Source organism: Mercenaria mercenaria, unplaced genomic scaffold (assembly GCF_021730395.1).
Source record: "Mercenaria mercenaria strain notata unplaced genomic scaffold, MADL_Memer_1 contig_1098, whole genome shotgun sequence".
In the NCBI taxonomy this organism is placed as follows: Eukaryota; Metazoa; Mollusca; class Bivalvia; order Venerida; family Veneridae; genus Mercenaria; species Mercenaria mercenaria.
The window spans coordinates 55970-66325 of record NW_026459071.1 but is presented as its reverse complement, the minus strand read 5'-3'; the positions used below and the strand labels follow the sequence as shown (position 1 = coordinate 66325).

The following is a 10356-nucleotide window of genomic DNA, read 5'->3' as shown; positions in this document are numbered from 1 at the left end:
AATGGTCAAATATCAGTTATCAAACAGTTGATTATAATTAGTTTGATACAAGTAACATATAATTTATAAAGTATTACTATTGTAACTACAGCAAAACAAAAGCCTGATTATGTTTAGCAATGTACTAAGTAATTAGTAAAATATTTGCTATTCTAATAATTTTCCCTTTGCTTTTATTTCTATTTTGACGACAAATAAAAACGAATATATTTGATGAATATAAAACTAAAATAAGCGTATATGATTTAGTGTAACTACACTTGTATAGTATTTGCAAGAGGACTTATATAGTATTTGCAGGAGGACGCTGTTCTCAACAAGAAGATAAATGTAGTACCGCTAAAATTAGAGATAATTGATAATGCTTCGTTTATGTATCTTGCTTTCACCTGGAAGGTTCAGTTTAATTCACTCTGACCATTCATGAGAGTCCTTGTCTTTGCCGTTTTACTTCATCATATTATCTTTCCATTCGACGTAAAAAGTGCGCCTACCACAGTCACTTGTATCAATATTTTCAAATATTATGGTCTTAACAATTAGCCTCTTCAAAAAAAAACAACAAAAAAACAAAAAAAAAACAGAATAACATCAATTTTGAAAAGACATACAAAACATTTTACGTTTTAATGTCTAACTGTTTGTTATCACCATCTTGTGTTTGGAGTTTTGTTAGGATATCGTAAATTTCTGATTTCAAAGTGGTGCTATGTTCAAGGGTGTAGGTTTCGTTACCTATCGGAAAGAATGAATCACGGATCATTGCCATTTCATCATCTGATTCTATCAAAACAATTTCATTTTGTGGAATCTTCTTGTCTTGAAAATTAATTTCATTGACGGCTGCTTCTGATTTGTCAATGGCTGTTTGCGACTGAGATACAGACGCCTTGGAGTTTTGCTCCTGATCCAGTTTAAAAGCATTGCCTTCAGCACGAGGAACGCGATATTGGGGGTCTGTTAAGTTATTTTCCGTCTCGTTCTCAAAATGTGTCGGTACATGTAGCTAACATGTTGTTAAGCATCAATACTTGCTTTGACTAGATTTCAAACTGTCTTATTTAGAGAAAAGTTGTGGCCCCAATCCAAATATTACTGTAGAAACATCAATCATATCATTTAAACCTATCACAACTCATCTATCTTAAAATGTAAAATCACAACAAATAAAACAAGAAACAATGTAGTCAAATAAGCAAATTACGCACGGAAATCTTTTGTTTTTGAACAAACTATACATGCCTTGGAATCTTCGTCTAGTACAGATGTTCCAGTGAATGTAATAAATAAGAATACATCAACGTCTTCTTTGTTGTATGTTATATCCTTTGCTCCCAGATGATCCAGTAATTTTGTCCTTACATTCATTGTATAGAGCTTGACATCTTCATACACTTCTTTAGTGAGGTTTAGATATGGTATCCCGCTGTACAAAAGGTAAACTGTCTCATTCCGTGGCGTTGTAATTTCCTGTATTTCATGAAACGACTGATAAGTAATTGACAAAACAACTCTTTTGCTCACATTGCAGACTTTCATAACTCGATCAACTACGTACTCCATGAACAAGTCATAATCAATTTGCCGAACTGGAATGTTGTCTGCAAGAAGGTTCTGTTTTGCATTTTCTATTTGGTAGCATCTCATTTTTTCTATCAGGTTCGTAGTTTCCTCCGTCATTTTAAGTAATTTTCTTTTCTTGTTATCCGTTGAACATGAACACTGATGCATCTCTTTGGAGTCTTGGTCCCGGCATCTATCATTGATCGAAGTTTCATAACGCAGAGAGCATTGTATAGCATGGTGAGTAGACACTGCCTGAGATCTTGATGTGTCTGACACATGCATAGGAGGATTACACTGTTGCGAAATTATACTGCTAACCTGACTGTGACTGGAGCTGTTAAATTGAAAGCTGTGATCTCTACTCGGTGTCTCAAATTTATGCAACGCTAAACAATGTTGTTTCAATAAAGGAAATACAGACATCCCATGTGTGCAGCCTTCAGGAATCGTGGTATCAGTCCGCAAGTCCTTCTCGTGGTGTATCTTGTCCCTTGGTGGATTTCTGGAAATTGTTAAGAAAAGTAGTATATTTTGGGGTATAAAGGCAGTTTCGAGAACGTTAAGTTTATGCTTAGTTTTAAATACTAATCTATTTGTTCATAATAGCATCGACAAAACTGAACCAGCGACATACATAACAGAATAAAATCTATTAGATTGTACTTTCGAAGAATAAAACGCTAATAAACAAAAACAAACAGCAGTCTCGGTTTGATTGTGTATGTTCTTCATAGGTAATGAAAAATGCAACACTCCTCTAACGTCCTGGTATCAGCCTAATTAAGCGGTACTCTTTTATGATAACACTGAATGGACTCCATGAGTGGACACACAACACCTAGAAACTTAGCGGCCGGCCATTCGATATACTGGAGGTGTCTAGGATCATATGACAACAAAGTCTGACTTCGGATATGCTTGAAAAAAATATTCTTGCTTCTACATGCTGAATCCCGAAAAATCTGGCTCCAGGTCAGATTTGAAAAAGTAAATGTTTGCATAAATTTGATATCAATATACGTTCCTTTAAATTACTTTCAAATTCAATACTTGATAGTTACATAATATGTTCAGTATGTTATTTATCAAAACGTAACATCCTTTTAAGGGAGAACTTTATTTCCATCCATGTGTAAACATTATGCAATTTTGAAGAAGAGTGCAGGATTGATTTGAAATTATTAAAGCTGTATTGTAGAAATTTGATTAGATTTCAAACTGTCTTGCACACCATACTGGCATTTTCGGTAATTTTACCCATGCCGACAAAACCCTTATGGCTCCTCGTATGCCAGATGACTCTCGTGCTGTTAATGACAAGTAGCGATTCACATGCATTGATTATATTGTTTATGTAAAATATGAAAGAAACAAGTATCTTTCGTTCCTTATAGTATATTTCTTGGCACAAAATGTGTAGTTTTATAGTAGAAAACTTAATTGGAACTCTGCTATTGTGCGTCACTGAAACGTCATGACGTCACTTCTAATTACCGACGTTATTTTCCCACGATTTGTGTACATATACTACAATAAGAAAGAGTAATACAAAGAAAGCATTCCTATTTGCTTTATTTATTCCATTATTTGCAAAATGCGGTATGCAACAATTATGATCTGTCAGAATAAAACGCTCATATGCATGTGATATGCAAGAAAAAATATCAGCCACCTGTTTACGAATCCGATAGTAATATCCACCCTCGGCCAACTGTGTATGGGCGGTAATTTTGCAAGCCTCGTTACCATCCACTGCACAGGTGCCCTCGGAACGGATATTTCTATCCGATTCGTAAACACATGACAAATATTATTATTCAAAAGTCAATACAATATGCATAGCAAGGAGGGAAGCACCATCTTAAAAGTTTGTGTAACGTAATATATGCTATGTTTGTTCCGCATTAATACAATTTTGCCCCAGTTATTTTTATGTACAGCAAATCGAATGATAGAACCTTAACAATTTCCTAAGTCGATCTCATGTGAGATTTAAAACGACTCTTTGAAGTCAAAAATGTTTAAATGGTTTTCATCTATTTACCTTGGTGTTGTGTTTATTGAAATTCTAGTCTACATATATAATCTACCTCCCACAGAGGGGCCTAATGGATAAGGTCTCTGATCTCGAATCACTTGCCCCTCATGTGACGAAGCAATCCAGCTGGCTTACGGACGCAGGTGGTTCTATCTTGGTGTCCACTCGTGATAAAATGAAGCTCGGAGGGACACCTGGGGTCTTACTCTATCATGAACGATTTAAAACTGCCATATGACCTATAATGTTTTACATGCGACGTGCAATGTTAATTCCATCAAAAAGGAAAAAGAACTTCTCCCTCAGTTATATGTAAAGATTTACATATTTTGTCAATGTGCGCATGTTGAAGTTATTGCACTGTTTTACTTCCATTATACCATCTGAGATGGGAAATAGGTAAACTTGTGTCATATTTATTCGTATCTAGACTGGAGAAGAATAAGAGACTCACTTTTTGATTCGTTCGAATTCTTCCATAATGATCTTGTTGTCCAACCTCTTTAATGTACTTTCAATATGTTCTTAACTCGCTTCACTACCCATCATACTGTACCAGGTATTCAGCAATTCGAAATAAGCAAGGTCTAGCCGTTTGTTGTTGTGTTTTATTTTGTTCTTCTCATTATCGACATCTTTCGGTAAACCACATTGTTCACGGCTAATATCTAAAACAGCATATCATATTATATTTAAGTTAGCGCTTTTCATAGCACAAACCCGATTTAAATTATATTAGATAACGATAAACATTTAAAACTATTTGTATCAGCATAACGAACAGATTAACAAGATTATCACATTCAAATTCCTGGAGGCAAATATATACACGATTTTAGTTAACGGTCGAAAAGTTAATATGTCTTTGTTAAAGAAATATAATAGCCTGTAGATCAAAACTTAATTTAAAATGATATAACAGCAAGTTATACGTAATAGGTCAATCGCAAAAAACGTCCAGGAACATTCATCTATTGGTAGTAGTGTTGCTAAATCTCTAAATAATTTCAACAAGTCGATTTCAGTATTTGCAGCACCTAAAAGAACAGGAAACAGTTAAGTTTGTTTCATGGAACTATGTATGTTTTTCATATGTAACAGTTTCTAAAGCTTATTATACCATACATGACTCTACTTTGACTCGATAAGAAAATGCCCCTTGCTTTCAAGTATGATTTTGATATTGAGAGGCATTGCATTTTAAAATTACATTTGTAAGGAGAAGAAAAAGTTAATTTCGATTCTTCATTATAAGGGAGCCCTTGCCAGATTATTCTTTTGGTTTTCTTCTTTTGTGAGGGGAGAGTTTTTTTCATTTTGTCTGAAGGCGCAGCAACCATCGTTATCTCTTCTTTCAGATTGTTGAATCATATTCCATAAGTAACAAGCAGACTAGTATGGTTCTACTAAAAATATCTTTTATGAATTTTAAACATCAATTTTGGCCAGCATCTAGGGACAAACTAATTTAATAAAACGCCTATTTTTGATACAAGTATTTATTCAGAGGCATTATACAATAACTGTTGAATCATTAGAAAAAAAACGATACATGTGCAAAATTACAACAACAGTAAAAATATCAATAAACGTGTCAAATTTACGCAAAATTCTTAGACATGACTGTGGAGTTTGACTACCTAATGCTCATAGGTGTATTTATGCCACAGTCTCTGGACCATTTTCCAAACTTTCCATTAATCGGACACTACTAGTATGTAAAATGCTCAGTAGGATAGAAGAGTCTTGCAAAGTTGCCGGTATAGATTTTTTTCGTTTTTTTTAATCTTTTTGGCCATATTGTTCATTTCTAAATGAACAAAGTCATACTGCAGTTCCGGAAGTAATTTGTTTTTCTTGCACATTTGTGCCGTGCAGCATTTTATTGAAATTAAGTATCATAACAAATTTGTTTTATAATTGTTATAGTTTAGAAGAAAATTGTACATTTTAGTATCTTAAAGGGCATATCGGTTAAGATTTAGCTACCTTTCACGGTAAGTTATATTCATAAAAAACAACTGTTTCTGGATTAAAATTAACCGACTCGGCTTCATAGTTTACTTTCTTCACTAAAAAGTTTAGGCAACCAGCATAACTTGGCTTCCAACACTTAGGAGAAGTTATATACGTAGTTTGTTAATTAAACCCAATAGTTATCAGTTGTTGAATTACATATAAACTTATTCTTCTCGGACGACGTTTAAATTAACTAGAGTTTTTATTGCAGTATCAAATTTACTTAAAACAGTATACATTTAAAACAGTATACAGTGTTGGTCTTTCTGTCGATTAGCAGCATTCACACAACCTTATGAGTCTTATGCAACATTTTTCTATTGACCACTTTTGTCTTCAAATGTCGTTTTGTTTGAAAAAAAAAACAACATTATTTATAACCAAGATAGATAGCTGTTTTCGACGTCGTGTAAGAATAATATTTAAGTGGGCTACTGTAGTCTAACTGCATAACTACAGCAGTAAATCGCAACATGACTTAATTTGTACATGTATGACGTTAAAACAAACAACAGAACAAATAATATTGTTCTAGCAATGATGAATAAATTAACGAGATGTAATCATGTTAAACAATTAATTACCTTTTTCCTCAGACTCGGCTAGTTCCTTCACATGAACAATCTGATTCTCAGCATGTGTCCCGTTATTGGTCGGTCCTTTGTTATTTGTATTCTCTGGATGAACATCAAAAGTATTCTTTGAGTGTGTGTTGTCTATTCTAACGTAATATGTTCTTTTCGATTCACTAGTTTTAAAAAGTAGCAAAGTATTCTATATACTGCAAATAATATCGTTTGATTCCCAGACTAAGTTCTAGGTTATGGGCCATTTTCTAAGAATGATACATGACTGAGCTTCACATTTATATATATATTTGAGTTTACTATCAATAATTAGTACCTTTTGGCGTATTTTCACTGTCTCCAGAAAACTGAAATCGTTCTCGTGTCAGTTGCAGTCCTCCATAATGATTGCCTTTAACAGAATGACACTATAAATAAATTCTGTAAAAACTATAAAGTTAAACATCTAAACAATATGGAATGTAGAAAATATCAATATTTCTTTTACTTCTTATTGACAATATTTTCAAAACATTTCACCAAATAAATAAAATCACTTTCAAATAAACGTAAACAAAGTTTACACGTATTGAGATGTTCAGGAGAAAGCGAAATACTACAATGTCCGAAATCGAAATAAAAACTATACAGACAATTTGACTTACTGTTTACACCCGCCCCGTTGACTGGTGATATAACGGCAATAGGTTTACTTTCTTTGCTGAGTTTTCTGTTTTTTTCTTCTGATACATCTTTAGTTTTAATGACTTGACTTTCATCTGAAATTGTGAAGTGTTAAATATCAGCATTTTCAGTCAATTACTTCCTTCTGTTGAAAAGATTTGCTTTACTAAGATCTTAGATGTAGCCTGAATGTTTTGTAAGGACTGTTTTCTAACGATAACTGATACATGTTTATACGCGTGGTGATACAATAGTTTTGAAATACCATTGAATAGCCTTCTGTTAGCTAGATGAGCATGTCGGGGACCTGTTACCGATACATGAATGAATTACACCCACATGTGGCAAACGATTCTTAACATTGGTACTTAAAGCCAAAAATTGAGAATACTTTAGAAGGTATGAAAAGTTATCGTTTGAAGAAGAAAAAATCCTTCCCCGATTTAAGACGGGAGATGTAGGGCAAGGAAAAAACATCAAGCATTCTTCGTTGAAGCATTCAACTGATTAAACGCGCAGTACAAGCGAATTAAATTAAAATCAGGACCATTCAATAGGAAACCAAATATGCCATTTTTGGCTGTGTTTCGTAAAGGATCATGATGAAAAAAAGTGTGAAACCACCGGCCCGACATAAGATAGCTAACGAGTTTATCTCAACCTTCTATATATATAGAATTGTTTAGCAAGTACTACAAGCGAACCTCCTTTAAAAAGTGCAGAGTACATATACAGTCCAACGTCAATGTTCATGACATTTAAGACGTTTAAATTGTAGCATATTGAAAATATTTGTCACTATGGATGATGCCTGGTGGCAGCCTTGTCTCTATACTGTCTGCTCATTCCGAGAAAGTTTTCAAAATAAGAACATTGTATTTGACAAAGATAGTGTGTCAAGTCATACGTCAAAGCTGACATTGACGTAAATGCGTCGGCAAAATATCAACTTCATGCACCTGATGAAAGGATGCATAAAATTTCAAATGCAGCTCCGATGAATGCCTTTTTATAGAACTAGCGGGACGAAGAAAATATATTCAATTAGATGGTCTCAAATGCACTGCACTTGAAACTGTCATTAATACGACACTTGAGGAGTCATGGCCCAGACTAGAAAGACTCATCCATAACCTTCATCGATTACAAATAGAACATCTGTAGCAATAAAATTGGTCTATTAAAATTGCTTCAAATCTGGTGAATCTCCCATATTTGAAAACTAGTCGTTTAAATAATTTTCACTGTTACAACTAAATCATAATTCAAAAAGAAAATTGACGTATTCAGATCTATAAAACAGCAACCTTCATATGATTGTCAGCATTTCTTCAATGTCATAAACGTTGCGATAGATGCTACTACCTTGTGTAAACTTTTTTTTATCGAAATCGGGGAAGAGAAAGGGATTCAGATGAGGAAGTGTTAACTTCAAGAGAGGAAACGAACAATTCGTACAAGGTTGATCCAACTCGTTTAACACGTTTCAGTCAAAGTAATGCATTTTCCCACCAATTGTTACTACAGATGTATGATACAATCTTTCATAAAACACTAAAACATAAATTCTTTCAAAAGTAAAATAAAATTCGAAGAAAGACATCTTAATTTTCATATTTTGTAACAATTTTAACCATACTGACAAACGCTATGTTTAATCAGAAAACGTATGTTTATAGTATAAAACTATGTAAAGCTCCTATCTATTAAAATACACCAGAAATATTGCAAATTACATTGTTAAATAATATGTACATTTAACGTCTTTTTAACCATTTTTCAGTCACATAAGCATCAGTGTCTACTTGTAGCAGTGAGTACAATGCTCATCTTTATAGTGCTTCATCACTGGAACATTAAACTGACATCGGGCTTGCCAGTCCTAATAATACTCTCCTATTGCTGAACATCAAGCGAGGAAACGTCTTTGTTATGAGGCGGCTAGGGATTGAACCATCGACTTCCCGCACTTGAAGTAGGCGCTCTACCATAAGGCTACCGAAGCGGTCTCACAGTTAAATAAATTTTGTTCACGTGCAAGCATGCACTCTGATGTATAATTTTGTTCAGATGCATATACTGATTTAGAAATACGTTTATAATATTTTATATGTTTTGTCTGTTGGCAATTTTTCAAACTTTTATGTAAGTGCTAACGATTGGCAGAAAAAATGCATTATTTTGACTTAAACGTTTTAAATAAGTTAAAATCAACCTTGTACGAATAGCTCATTTTATAATAATTGTCGTAACACGGACAAAAGAAAACTAGCGCCTTTTTGACATTCTTTAAACCAACAAAAAATTATCCCCAAAACAGTTAAAGGTAAATTGAATATTTTTTATTGGATTTGGCAGTGAGTGTGAAGCCAAAGCAAGCCAAGGGAGAAAAAGATTCAGAAACTTGAATGCTGAATTCATAATTTTAACATGTCTAAAACATTGCGGAATGATACTTATTTCTCTTGGGTAATGATAACATTTTACTCAGACTTTATCATAGACTCTCTGTGTAAAATCTCAAACTTTAAACTAAAATAAAGGTATTAAATCCATATAAGATTTATATTTCAATGAAACTTTTTGAGTATCATTTGGGGCATTTGCAGTGAAAAATCTTGATTTCTAAAATAGTGTATATTTATTTCTAAAGTCACTATATGTTCATTGTAAATATACTTCGTTATACCCAAGTGGAAACTCGTAGGTACTCAAAAATGCAGCTCTCTGATTGGTCAGTTAGGATCACTGATGTACAGTGATGTCATGATAAAGTTATGAAATAAAATTGAACTGCAAACAAATCCATGGGTGTAACACCTAAGCAATATGTTATAAAACTGATTTTTGTTTGATTTTCTTTTTCACATTTACAAATTTTCAGGAGTAAAATTAATCCTATTCATCTTCAGATTTTACCATTTTACTCGTTCACAAAAATTATGATGAGTAAATACTCATAGGCCAAAAAGATTATCTGGAACCCTGCAGATATGTAAAATTAAACAAGTGATCTCCATACATCGCCAGTTTTTTATCCAAGAGGCAAGATCTGAACGAACTTTGCAGAGGACCGTTCACTAGTCGATATATACCAAAAGTGGCATTACTTGGTATTGTGGTTTAAGACAATAGTATTATTAATGTCTATGTAAAATAAGTGAACCCTGGGCCAAGAGGTATAATTTAAACCGAATTGGCATAGGACCAATACATAGTGCTACCAGCCATATATGAAAGGATAAGGGCTTCAGTTTTAAAACAAGAATGTTTTTAAGTTTTTGTGCCTCTCCTCCCCCTCACCACATTTTTTTGGGGGGCTGGAGCGGGGAGACACTTAGATTTGCCATTGTCCGCCCGTCTTGCATATCTCAAAAACTGTATTTGACTCAGCGTCATTAAACCTCACAGAATTGTTATTCAGCACACCAGGTTGTTTGAAATGGGATTTCACACATCCGAACAATAGTTATCATGCTTCAT

General features: G+C 33.7%; 1 long non-coding RNA gene across 1 annotated transcript; it reads right to left on the bottom strand.

The window, feature by feature from the left end:
- Positions 1–4064: 4064 nt before the first annotated feature.
- Positions 4065–7562, bottom strand: LOC128551452 (uncharacterized). Its single transcript, XR_008368792.1, has 5 exons — positions 6855–7562; positions 6527–6601; positions 6208–6300; positions 4537–4641; positions 4065–4272 (listed from the first exon to the last, which is right to left on the bottom strand). It is a non-coding gene; the product is annotated as an uncharacterized LOC128551452 (long non-coding RNA).
- Positions 7563–10356: the final 2794 nt, after the last annotated feature.